The sequence below is a fragment of the Rhinoraja longicauda genome, chromosome 17 (genome assembly GCF_053455715.1).
Source record: "Rhinoraja longicauda isolate Sanriku21f chromosome 17, sRhiLon1.1, whole genome shotgun sequence".
In the NCBI taxonomy this organism is placed as follows: Eukaryota; Metazoa; Chordata; class Chondrichthyes; order Rajiformes; family Arhynchobatidae; genus Rhinoraja; species Rhinoraja longicauda.
In genome coordinates, this window is record NC_135969.1 from 21,504,007 (window position 1) to 21,518,331 (window position 14,325).

Below are 14,325 nucleotides of genomic sequence, written 5' to 3' on the forward strand. Positions count from 1 at the left end.
TTCATACCGTTGGGTTGTAAGCTACCCATGCAGAATATGAGGTGTTGTTCCTCCAGTTTGCGTATGACCTCATTCTGGCAATGGAGGAAGCCCAGGACAGAAAAGTCAGTGTGCGAATAGGATGGGGAATTTAAATGGTTAGCAACCGGAAGATCCAATTGGCCTTGGCAGACCAAGCACGTGTTCAGTGAAACGGTCACCGAGTCTAAGCTTGGTCTTGCCGCTGTAAGAAATATACATTAAATAAAGGGGGCACACAGGAATGTTGATGAGCAGAGAGACTTGGGTTCAAGTTCATAATTCCCTGAAAGAGGCAACATAGGTAGATCGGGTGATGAAGAGGGCAGATGGCATGCTTGTCTTGTGTAGAAAGGAACTGCAAATGCTGGTATATACCAAAGATAGACACAAAGTGCTGGAGTAACTCAGCGTGACAGGCAGCATCACATGGCAAAAAAAATGGGTGATGTTTCGAGTTGGGAACATGTTTCCTGTCTCTAACGTGTTCAACCCCTTAAAAATCTTATATGTTTCGATAAGATCCCCTCTCATCCTTCTAAATTCCAGTGTATACAAGCCTAGTCGCTCCAGTCTTTCAACATATGACAGTCCCGCCATTCCGGGAATTAACCTAGTAAACCTACGCTGCACGCCCTCAATAGCAAGAATATCCTTCCTCAAATTTGGAGACCAAAACTGCACACAGTACTCCAGGTGCGGTCTCACTAGGGCCCTGTACAACTGCAGAAGGACCTCTTTGCTCCTAGACTCAACTCCTCTTGTTATGAATGCCAACATTCCATTGGCTTTCTTCACTGCCTGCTGTACCTGCATGCTTCCTTTCAGTGACCGATGCACTAAGACACCCAGATCACGTTGTACGTCCCCTTTTCCTAACTTGACACCATTCAAATAATAATCTGCCTTCCTATTCTTACCACCAAAGTGGATAACCTCACACTTATCCACATTAAACTGCATCTGCCATGCATCCGCCCACTCACACAACCTGTCCAAGTCACCCTGCAACCTCATAGCATCTTCCGCACAGTTCACACTGCCACCTAGCTTTGTATCATCGGCAAATTTGCTAATGGTACTTTTAATCCCTTCATCCAAGTCATATCTACATATATAGATCACTCCTCATCCTCCTGTGCTTCAAAGAATAAAGTGCTAGCCTGCTTAACCTGTCCCTATCGCTCAGGCCCTCGAGTCCTGGCATCATGCTCGTAAATCTACTCTGCACCCTTCCAGCTTAACAACATCTTTCCTAAAACAGGGTGACCAAAACTGAACATAACACTTTAAATGTAGGCTCACCAATGTCTTGTGTAGGAAGGAACTGCATATGCTCGTTTACACCGAAGCTAGACCCAAAATGTTGGAGTAACTCAGTGGGACAGGCAGCATCTCTGGAGAAAAGGAATGAGTCCCATTCCTCCTCTCCAGAGATGCTGAATATAAATGTGACCCATTCCTTATCTCCAGAGATGCTGCCTGTCCCGCTGTGTTACTCCAGCATCTTGTGTCCATCTTCTCACCAATGTCTTGTTCTGGTCACCGCATTGTAGGATGAGTGTGTTTGCGCTGGAGAAATGCAGAGGATATTCACCAGGACGTTGCCTGCATTGGAGAACTTTAGTTATATGGTAAGATTGGATGGGCTGGCCTTGCATTATTGCCTGGAGTGCCAAAGGCTGAGGAATGAACTGATAGAGATGTATAACATATGAGAGGCGTAAATAGGGTAGGCAGTCAGAATCTTTTTCCCATGGTAGGAATATCAAAAACAAATGGGCGTAGGTTCAGGAGGAGAGAATGGAACTTTAAAGGGGATCTAAAGGATATGTTTTGTTTTTTAAGAGAATGGTTAATATCTGGAACACATTGCCAGAAGAAGCAATGGAATCAGATACAATTAGTGCATTTAAGAAACATTTGGGTAGATAATTAAATAGGCAAGGAGTAGAATGCTATAGTCCTAATGATGGTAGATGTTGGGCTCCCTGGACAAAGAGGTCAATTGGACAACACTGTTGGCCTGTGCTACAAATCTCACGCTACAACCCCATGCTATTGGCAAAACAATGACTTTGAATCTCATTTAGAGTGATACCGTGGGGAAACAGGCCCTCTGGCCCAACTTGCCCAAACCGGCCAACATGTCCCAGCTACATTAGTCCCACCTGCCCGTGTTTGGTCCATGTCCCTCCAAACATGTCCTATCCATGTACCTGTCTACTTTGTTCCCTGAAACCTTCTATTTTCCCCAGTCTGAATTCCCTCATGTGGCCAACCTTATCCAAGGCACACAGATGTGACTAGCCATAGTTCAGACCAGCTTCAGGCTTCAGAATAAGGTCTGGGTAACACTTTAAAACACAGGCCATCAATATCTGATCAAGCTGCAATGTAAAAATAAGACCCCTGCTTCTCAACTGATATCACACTGCTGCCTCTTAGCCCACTCCACATGTTAGGAGTTTCTGGACTTCCTCCTCAGAAGGTCTGCCATCTTTGATCAGCTTCCTCTGCCTCTCTGTTCCCTCCTTACCCTCACCAATAACGCTAGCCTTTCTCAAGTTGCCCCCAGCCCTCACCTTGAACTTGCTTCTTAATTTCTTTCCCATCACTTCTTTTGCCTTACCCAAACTCATCTATAATTTGTGCAACATTCACCCAATTTCCACTCCTGCCAGTCTCAACACCAGCCAGACATTCTCAACACTAGTCACACAGTCTCTTCATCCACCAGACCCTCTCATCTCCCGGCACACAGTCTCATCTCCCATCAGACACTCCCATCTCCCACCACCAGCCCCGTGCCCACCAGACAATCACAACCATGGATGGGTTCTGCTGGACCATGGATGGGTTCTCACTAAAGGCATCAGTGAGAAGCTTTTACTCCTGAAGGGAGGATATTTTTTATACACTCTTTGATTCTCTGAGGGCAACACCATCCTCCACGTCATGCTGTGGTTGTGCAAACTTTGGCTAGGCTTCATTTGGAGTATTGTGTTCAGTTCTTGTCACCCCATTACAGGAACGATGGGGAGGGTTTGGGGTGGGTGCGTAAGTGTTTTACCAGACTGCTGCATGATATCAGCCATAATGGGAGGTTGGACAAGTGTGGATTATTTTCCTCAGGTACCTCGGAAACCGATGGGAGATCTGACAGAAGTGTATACAATTATGTGAGGCTCAGAAAGGACAGACAGTCCCCGGGGTCGAAAAGTCAAAGACTAGAGAGGTAGCTTTGAGATCAGAAGGGGAAATGTTTAAAGGAGATGTACGGGCAAGTCTTTTACACGGAGGGTGATGAGTGTCTGGAACGTCTTGCCAGAGCTGGTGGTTGAGGGGCATTTCTGAGGCTTCTGGGTGGGGAACATGGATAGGCAGGAAATGGAGGGATATGGGTCATCTCCAGGCTGAGATTAGTTGAACTTGACATCATGTCCCGAGTGGGCTGAAGGGCCTGTGGCAGTGCTGTACTGTTCAATGTATCGGGGCTTCCCCTCCCACATCCACATTCCCCACTGGTGTGTGTGGTGGTGGTGGTGCTATGGGCTGCCTCTTTCTCATCCACAGAGCCCGACTGTAACACCGCCGGCCGCTCCCACCCGACTGAGCCCTGCGTGCACTTCCCAGCAAGGGATGGAACAACATTGCGCGGATGGCGGAGAGGGCAGGGCAAGGGATGGGAGAGGGTGTGTGAGGGGGGGGGGGGTGTCGGAGTGGGGGAGGGGGTTGTGGTTGGGGGGTGGGGAGAGATTTGGGGTGGGGGGTAAGGATCAGAGAGAGACACACTGGCGTGAAGTGATTGCTGTCATGTGAGAGTGTCCGGGTGGTATTTGCGGGTCCCTGGTGGTATTTGCGGGTCCCTGGTGGTATTTGCGGGTCCCTGGTGGTATTTGCGGGTCCCTGGTGGTATTTGCGGGTCCCTGGTGGTATTTGCGGGTCCCTGGTGGTATTTGCGGGTCCCTGGTGGTATTTGCGGGTCCCTGGTGGTATTTGCGGGTCCCTGGCCCGTTGATCGGGTCCACGGTCCAGTCTCTGTCCACACTGACCTGACTCCATGCTGAGACCTCTCCGCCCGCTGCCAGGGCTCCGGGCACTGACAGGACGAATCGCCGTCGCCGCGGTCTCTTGTCCCGGACTCCAGTCCCACCTGAGAGCCGCTGCTCCGGGTCACCGCTCACCGTAGACTCTGCTCGCTGCCGGTCGATGCGGACACACTCTCTGCTCAGGACTGGGCGGCCGCGATCCACAGCCTTCACAACAGGATGTGCGAGTTCCGCCGCTGGGCCAGTCTCAGTCCAGGCGCCTGATCGCGCTCCCATTCCCTCATACCAATCCCGTTACTCTACCCCACTTCCCTGCTCTTGATCCTGACCCTGTTCCCTTCTCCTAATCCCATCACCACATCCTGACCCATTCACTGGCCCTGACCCCATCCCCCGAACTCAGACCCCATCGCCATTCCTAGTCCCATTCCCCGACCCTAATCCTGGACCCTATTGCCTGCCTCTGACCCCATTCCAGACACTGAACTCTGACCCATTCCCTGACCCTAAATTCAGACCCCATCCCCTGTCCTCATTTCCTGTCCCCGGTCACATTCCCTGCTCCCGGTCACATTCCCTGCTCCTGGTCACATTCCCTGCCCATGGTCACATTCACTGACCCAGACACATTCCCTGCCCCAGACACATTCCCTGCCCCAGACACATTCCCTGCCCATGGTCATATTCCCTGCCCCAGACACATTCTCTGCCCCAGATACATTCCCTGCCCATGGTCACATTCCCTGCCCCAGACACATTCCCTGTCCTTGGTCACATTCCCTGCCCCAGACACATTCCCTGCCCCAGACACATTCCCTGCCCCAGACACATTCCCTGCCCATGGTCACATTCCCTGCCCCAGACACATTCCCTGCCCATGGTCACATTCCCTGCCCATGGTCACATTCCCTGCCCCAGACACATTCCCTGCCCATGGTCACATTCCCTGCCCCAGACACATTCCCTGCCCCAGACACATTCCCTGCCCCAGACACATTCCCTGCCCCAGACACATTCCCTGCCCATGGTCACATTCCCTGCCCCAGACACATTCCCTGCCCCAGACACATTCCCTGCCCCAGACACATTCCCTGCCCCAGACACATTCCCTGCCCCAGACACATTCCCTGCCCCAGACACATTCCCTGCCCCCGGTCACATTCCCTGTCCCCGGTCCCATTCCCTGCCCATGGTCACATTCCCTGCCCCAGACACATTCCCTGCCCCAGACACATTCCCTGCCCCAGACACATTCCCTGCCCATGGTCACATTCCCTGCCCATGGTCACATTCCCTGCCCCAGACACATTCCCTGCCCATGGTCACATTCCCTGCCCCAGACACATTCCCTGCCCCAGACACATTCCCTGCCCCAGACACATTCCCTGCCCCAGACACATTCCCTGCCCATGGTCACATTCCCTGCCCCAGACACATTCCCTGCCCATGGTCACATTCCCTGCCCCAGACACATTCCCTGCCCCAGACACATCCCCTGCCCCAGACACATTCCCTGCCCATGGTCACATTCCCTGCCCATGGTCACATTCCCTGCCCATGGTCACATTCCCTGCCCCAGACACATTCCCTGCCCCAGACACATCCCCTGCCCCAGACACATTCCCTGCCCATGGTCACATTCCCTGCCCATGGTCACATTCCCTGCTCCTGGTCACATTCCCTGCCCCAGACACATTCCCTGCCCATGGTCACATTCCCTGCCCCAGACACATTCCCTGCCCCAGTCACATTCCCTGTCCTTGGTCACATTCCCTGCTCCTTGGTCACATTCCCTGCCCCGGTCACATTCCTTGAACTTGATATTGATCCCACTACCAACCACTGACACCTTTACCTGTCCCTGATCCTGAGAGCAGTCATTGATCCTGACCCCATTCCCTACTCCAGGCCACTGCCCTTCCTCTTGCTCCAACTCTCTGCCCATGCCCACACTCTTTCCCTGCCCAAAGTGCATAGCTCAACTATCCTTGCCCAAGAACTCCTGCCCTCACTCCTGCCCCACTGACAGTCATGGCTACCCTGGGCTTTGTCAGGGATGTCCTGTGAAACAATTAGTGTTGCAGGGTCCACAGCAGAATGATTGAGAAACGCACGAGTCACTGGGCACTGGATATTGTGGACACTGCACACTGGATACTGTACAATGAGCGCTGGATACTGTCCACTGGACATTGCACACTGGCTTGGCAATTGCATGCTGGACACTGCACCCAGGATAACAGTCATAGTTCAGTTTATTGTCACGTGTGAGAAGCTTTTGTTTTGTGCTATCCAGTCAGCGTAAAGACAATACATGATTACAGTCGAGCCATTCACAGTGTACAGGTGCATGATAAGGGAATAACATTTACTGCAAGATAAAGCCAGTAAAGTCTGATCAAAGATAGTCTGAGGATCACTAGTGAGGTAGATAGTAGTTCAGCATTGCTCTCTAGTTGTGGTGGGATGGTCCAGTTGCCTGATAACAGCTGGGGAAAAAATGTTGCTGAATCTGGAGGTGTGTGTTTTGCCCGATGGGAGAGGGGAGAAGAGTGGCCAGGGTGCGACTAGTCCTTAATAATGCTGGTGGCTTTGCTGAGGCAGCGCAGGTATAAATGTAGTCAATGGAAGGGAGGTTGCTTTGTGTGATGAGCTGGGCTGTATCCACAATACGCTGCAATTTCTTATGGTCTTGAATGGAGCTGTTCCCAAACCAAGCTGAAATGCATCCCAATAAAATGCTTTCTACCACCATTGTGCTGGATGCTGATCATCAGATACCGGCCTGTGGACCTAACCGTGGGCAGTGTGCATCTGTTAATGGACAATTGGCACCAGTCCTGCCCAGAGGGCAGTGGCTGTACTCTTTGGGGAAGGGGCGACGCCTTCCTCACTTACACCACACACAAAAGGTGGATCGTTGGGAATACTCAGAGGGTCAGGCAAGGTCAGGGGCCTGCAGGGTTTACTGTTCCAGCTGCCTCATGCTTGGAACCTTTTCTGTTTATCATCGCGATTTCATTGAAAATACTTCATTAAAGAGTTTGCAATTCAAGGGTCAAAGGCCTCCCCCAGCCACATCCATTCGGTGCTTCACCAATCAGGAGGTTTCCCTGCCCATGTGTGACCTCACTTCATGGGTTGAGGTGTCAATGTTGAGGGCACCACCTTTCACTACGATATCTCCACACTGCACCCAGCTGGTGGGTCTGTCATGGCAATGTCAACTGGGCGAGAAATACCCAGGGCTGTGATGGTGAAATCTGAGACGTTGTCGGTAAGGCATGATGCTTTGAATAGGGCTTGCCTTGTTTGTGGGACAGATTCCCCAATCTAGACACCAGTTCCCAGGTATCTAGAGTGGTGATGAGGATGTGCCAGGTAGGCTGGGCCGGTCATAATTTTGTTATGGATGAAGATACAATGTGCTGTAGTAACTCAGTGGGTCAGGCAGTATCCCTGGAGAAACTTGGATAGGTGACATTTCAGATTGGGACCTTTCTTCAGACTGATGTAGGGGGGAGTGGAGGGGCAGAATAAAATGGTGCAGATAATAGGTGATCACAAGTAAGGGGGGGGGGGGTTGATAGGCAGATGGTTGGACAAAGGCCAGAGATGAAACACTGAAATGTGAAGCCGGGGGAAGGAATGTAGTAGGAGGGGAAGGAGGGCAATAGGTGTGGCACAGGGGTGTGTGGGGGGGGGGGGGGGGGGATGTGGGGGAGAAGGATTAGTTGTTAGAAGTTACCTAAAGTCAGAGAATTCAATGTTCATACCATTGGGTTGTTTGCTGCCCAAGCAGAAGATGAGGTGCTCTTCCTGCAGTTTGCATGTGGCTTCATTCCCTGTGAAGGGACTGGACATCTGTGGCAAAGCTGAAGCAATGGAGGTTGAGAAATTAAAAGTTATTGAAGAGTTGAGGGGCATGTGGAGTGTCACGGATGGTTTACGGGACGGGACTGGACATGGGGGAGATATGATGGAATCAAGGTGTGTGGAGTTCAGTGGGGCAGAAGCAGGTAGAGACGATGGGTCTTCTGCAGCAATCCTATTTGTAGATTTTGGGGAAGAAATAGTGGAGGGTAGAGTGGGGCTGGGGAACGATAAGGTTGGAGGCTATGGAGGGGAGATCGCCAGAGGCGAGTCTGGGAGGTAATGACCTGGTGTTTGTACGTGGGGTCATGGTCAAGGGGTAGGAATGAGAAGGTGTCTGAGAGGTGGCACCTGGCCTCAGCATGGTAGACGTCAGACCACAATGGCACCTCCCTTGTCAGCAGGTTAAATAACAATGTTGGGATTGTTGCTGAGTGAGCAGATGACTTTGCGTTCGGAGGGCGTGGGATTGGGAGTGGGAAAATCAAAAGGGCTGATTTTGCGCTGGCAGCTGGTAATGAAAAGATCCCGAGATGGTAGTAGGCTGGCAGGGAGACCCCAAGAGGAGGAATGTTGGTCTATCACTGGGAGGCAAGAACTCCCAAAGAAAAATGCCCAGCGGCAGAGGCGACGAAAGAAGACCCCTATATCATGGCGGATCCAGAACTTGTTGTGGCATGGGCCATGGCCCCACTAATGAATACTAGGTCATTATTTCCCAAACCATCACCAATCTTACTGCCTCTGTTCATTTCCCCCTGCACAACCTCCAACCTTAAAGTTCCCCAACCCAACACTGCCCATTTCAGTTTTCTTCCCAAAATCCACAAGCAAGACTGACAAAGCAGATCTAATGATTTTCCCTGCTCCTTCCCCAAGCCCATTGCCAAACAGCTCAATTATATCTTGTCTCTTCCAATTTGCATCCAGACACCTCGCGTGCTGTTCACTACATCAATAACTTCCAATTCCTTGGAATGCCTCCTCTTTATCATGGCCATTCAGCCCCTTTTTTGATCTTTCCATCAGAAAAGAATAGGGGACTGAATACTGACTGGTCTAATTAAAAACTCTGGCTGACTCCCACAGCTGTCCTGACCACAACCTCTCCCACCCTGTCTCTTGCAAGGAAGCCATCCCTTCCTCTCATGGTCTCTGCAGCATTTGCTCCCAAGGTGGGGCTTTGGCTTCCCCCTCCTGCTGTGGACAGAGCCCTCACGTGTGTCTCCTCTGTGCCTCAAGGTTCTGCACTGACACCCCCAGCCCAGATGGAAGAAAGATTCCCTAGTTCCTTAGTCTTCACCTTTCACCCCACCAGCCTCTGCATTCAACACATCATTCCCTGACATTTCCGACACCTTCAAGGTGATCTCACCACTAGTCACATCTTTCCATCCTCACCTTTTCGCTCATCTCTTCCCACTCAACCCACCCTCTCCCAAGGAACCTTCCCCTGGATAGGAATGGTTTCAATTTTAAAGGGACATGGACCAAACGCAGGCAGGTGGGTTAGTGTAGACGGTGCATCTTGCTCAGCATGGATCAAAGGGCCTGTTTTAATGCTGAATAATTATATGACAGGCCTTTATGTCTCCTTTTCACCTTCTTGTCACTTACTCCGCCCATCTGCCAATCACTCCCCCCATCACTTGTTTCCACCTATCACTTGCCAGACTTTGCTCCACTCTTTCTCTTTTTTCTACCCCCCCCCCCCCCCTCCATTGCATCAGTCGGAAGAATGGTCCCGATCCGAAACAACTGCCTGATCAGCTGAGTACTTCCAGCATTTGCAGTTACTTGTGAAACTCCACTTATTCTCAACCCCTCATTACTTCCAGTGACCCCCCCTTCATCCTTCCAGTGAGCACCTTCTCTCCCACCAGTGCGCCCCTCTCTCCAGTAAGCCGGCTCTTCTCTCTACGGTGAACCCCCTCTCCTATCAGCAAGCCCCCTCGCGCCCTCCAGAGAGCCTCCCTCCCTCTCTGCAGGGTGAATCCTCTTCCTCTCTCCCCCAGATCACGCCCTGCCTCATTCTCCTCATGACCCCATCCGCTCCTCTCTCCAGTACCAGATCTCCTCCCTTTCCTGACTTTGTTCCTGCCCACAGTCTCTTGTTGACCCAGGGAGCCATGGCAAAAGTGGATTTTGTCAGCACTGTGATTCGCAAAATTCTTCCTCGGCATTTCTGTTGCAGGGCATGATTTCCTCTACAATGCACTTTCTCTGCCTGATGTTCCCAGTCACCAACACTCAGGAAGGGAAGTACTTTGGCTGTTGGTAAAGGTCACCCTGAGCAGCATCCATTGGTTGTTACATAGTACTCTGTCCGCCACTGAGCATAAAAAGCCACCCTTGCTCAGGATAGTGGCTCCTCTCAGAGCCGCTAGATTGTCGACAGACTCTCTCCGGCTCTCCTCCCAGCTCCATCCCCTCCTGATTCAGCAGACGGTGAACGTCCAGCAGGTCTGGTGCTGTGAACGTCCTGAAGATGACCGAGAGGGTTTATAGACAGGGCTGGAGAGTGGGAAACAGCCCAACAAACAATAGTGTCTGAGTCAGTCCCCCGCCCTCCTGATTAACATTTCCTGCTTTGGATTGTTTGAGGAGGGCAGGGGCTCCCTCCCAGCTCAGGCCAGCACAGGATTTAAATTATGTCATCCGTGTGGGCGGAAGGGAAGGCAGTGCACTTCAATAAATGCAGAGAATAATTCCTCCCTCTAAAACTGCCCACAACGGAACCTGCAGGAAGGTGCCTTCAAAGTCCATGCATTAAACCACAGACAAGGACAAATAGAATGTTGTTTTATTCATGGCTGAGGCTATTTTTCTTCCACTAAACACCCAGTCATTAATCTGGTACTAAGAATGTCACTCAATGGGAAGAGTCAGGCAATGTCAGGAATCCTACCTCTTAACGAGAGCTGTTCTTTTAGATTGCAAAATTGTGTTCGACAATGCTGCTTGAAAACAACTGAAGATTGAAACCAAGTTTGTGAGGAAACTACCAAATTGTACAATCAACAGTGATTTTGTTAAATTCCTTGAAAATTTGGTATTGGTTTATTATTGTCACAGACTGAGATACACTGAAAAACATTGCACGCTGTTCCAGCAAATCAGACCATACAATTAGGTAGTGCAAAAGAGAAAATAGACACAGTGGAGAATTTAGTGTAGGAAGGAACAAAGGATGCTGGTTTAAACAGAAGATAGACACAGAATGCCGGAGTAACTCAGCGGGACAGGCAGGAACTCTGGAGAAAAGGAATGGGTGGCACTTCAGGTCGACACCCGTCGTCAGACTAGTGTTCAATTTAGTGTTACAGCTACAGAGAAAGTGCAGCTAATGAAAGGTGCATGGGCCACAGTGAGTGGACTGGAAGATCAGGGGTGATCAAACTTTGCATATTTGTAAAGGCAGATTTGCCCAATGAATATGGTGTTTTAACAAAGGGCTCAACTAGCGGATAGAGGAACAAGTATTACTGTATCGGTTTACCCCGTTAGCTGAACGTTAGACATGAAGTTGAACATTTGACTATGAAAAAGGGTGAGTGATGGGAGACAGAAGGAGGGATAATGGGGAAAGGGGTTTTAAACACATTCAATCTCTTTGCTCATGATGCTTTGTGAAAATATGTGTTTGGGTCGTGATTAGCATTCACAAAGAAAAGGTTCTCCGGAAAACAATTGCATCTCCGGCAAGGTAAGAGATTGAAAAAAGGTTCCCCCGACCCCCCCCCCCCCGTCCACCCTCCACATAAAACAGCGAACATTAACACGTACTTTTAAAACTCACTAAAAATAACAAAAAAAGACGAAAAGGACAGACAGACTGTAGGCGAGGCTGCCATCGAAGCGCCACCCGGTGGAGTCAAGGGCAGCAAAAGCATGGCAATATCACCACTTGGAAGTTGCCCTCCAAGCCACACACCATTCTGACTTAGAAATATATAATTGTTCCTTCACTGTTGCTGGATCAAAATCCTGGAACTCCCTCTCTAACATCATTGTGGGTATAGCCACACCAAAAGGATTGCAGTGGTTAAAAAAGGTCACGGGTGAGGGAACCATCAGTGATGTCTTGTCGGCATCCTTGACAGTGACAGCTATAATGTCCCAGTCGCACGTCCCGATCCACGCCCTGAGTTCATCCGCCTTACCCATCGGTCCTCTTGCATTAAAATAAATGCAATTCCGTCCAACTGTCCTTACTCACTCCCTGCCATGGTTCTGCCTATTGTGTCCACTTTCATCACCTTCCATATGGACATGCAGCTTCTCATGTTCCTCAGTCTGAAACGTCACCTATTCCTTTTCTCCAGAGATGCTGCCTGACCCGCTGAGTTACTCCAGTAATTTGTGTCTATTTGTAAGGAGGGAGAGGTGTGGCGAATGGGAAGGGGAGTAGGACTGGCTGGAGTGCCCTTCTGCACGGACATGCTCTTCCTCTGCTGCGATGTTATATTAATACATTGACTTATGGGATATTCGATACCTTGGTCAGAATGTGGTCTACAGAGAATATGTCTCTGTAAAATAGTATGGTCATCTCTTGAGTCTAGGGAAACGGGCAAGGACTTAAATGAAAGATTCACCTCTTCATTTACCAAGGAGAAGATAATGGAAGGTATGCAATTCAGTGAAGAGAACAGAGAGGTCTTGAAACATAACCACATTGCAAAGGGGGACGTTTTGTCATTCATGGGTTGCAAAAAGGTAGGTAAATCCCCAGGACCTGGCCAGAGAATAAATTGCTTGGGTGCTGGCAGAGGTATTTGTGTCTTGTACCACCAGAAGGCTGGAGGATAGATAATATTGTACCTTTATTTAAGAAGGATTGCAAGGACAAGCCAGAGAACTGGTGGTGAGGCTGGTGAGCTGGACCTCAGTGATGGGAAATATACTAGAGGGGATTCTTAGACACAGGACTTTCCTGCAAATGAAAATGCCAAATGATTATGGATAGTCAGCATGACTTTATCTGTGGGAAATCATGTCTCATGAATTTGACTGAGCTCCCACATAATAGACTAGTTCAGAAGGTGAGAATACATGTGATCCAGGGTGAGCTGGACAATTGGATTCAAAATTGACTTTGGTGGGAAGAGTCACAGGTTGGTGGTGGCACATTATTTTTCAGCGAGGAGCCATGTGACCAGTGGTGTGATGCAGGGATCATGCTGCATCCATTGTTGTTTATCATAGAGATTAACAGTATCGGCGACAATGGAGGAGGCACGATTAGTAAGTTTGTGGATGACACCAAATTTGGTAGAGTGTGAAGAAGGTTGTCTTAGGTTACCATAGGATCCAGATCTCCTGGGAATGTGGGCCAATGGATGGCATTTTGAATTTGACTTAGTCAAATGCACTTTGGAAAGTTAAACCAGGGCAGGACATGCATGTTAATTTTTTTTAAAGTTTTTTAGTTTATTAATGTCATATGTACTAAGATACAGTAAAACAATCTTTGTTTTGCATGCTATCTAGTTAATCGTACCATGAAAATAAAAGGATCAAAGTGCTGGAGTAACTCACTAGGTCAAGCAGCATCTCTGGAAAACATGGATAAGTGATGTTTGAGATTGCCATCCTTCTTCAGACCTGTTGAGTTACTCCAGCACTTTGTGCCTTTTTTTTGTAAACCAGCATCTGCAGTTCCTTGTATCCAATTATACCATGAGTGCAACCATTCACAACAAAACACGTGGAACAATTGTATTTGATAACAGTAGATGCCCTTCTGGGCCAGCGCACAGTTGCTGTGCTCTGATGCCATCTTGCATTTATCAAGCCTCAAGTTTCTGAAAATAACAAGTCTGATCGTGGCCAAGGATACTTTTCACTTTCAGGCCCAATGACCTGGTGACCAAGGAGTGAGTTTGGGGATATCGATGATGTAAGGGTTGGCCTGGCCCTGCACGATGCTGCCAGTTCCTTTCATGGCTGGCACATTGCTCCATGCAGGTGCTCTAGGCTGCACTCGGCCTGCTCACTCACCTGGCTACAGTAGGGGCTCCAGCAGCAGTCTCGTCTTCCCATTCCCACACCACGAACTGCGGCCCTGCAACCACACTGGCTGAAAGGAAACTTGAGCTGCTGCTGCCTCCCGCAGCTACCTCTCTGCTTCTGTGCATCGAAGTCGCCATATCCATATTGAGGAACAGTAGAAATCTTCCCGAAATCACTGCAAGACTTTAGGCCGTTATCTGAAGGGCGTGGAAGGTGAGTTCATAGACGATTCACAGCCACCAACTTTCCCCTTCCACCACTACCATGAATGGCAGGGCCTTAGGGAGTGCTCTCGAAGAGAGATCTGGGGTATAAGTGCATAGTTCCATGACAGTGGCAAAACTGGTTGACAGAGTGGAGAAGGTTT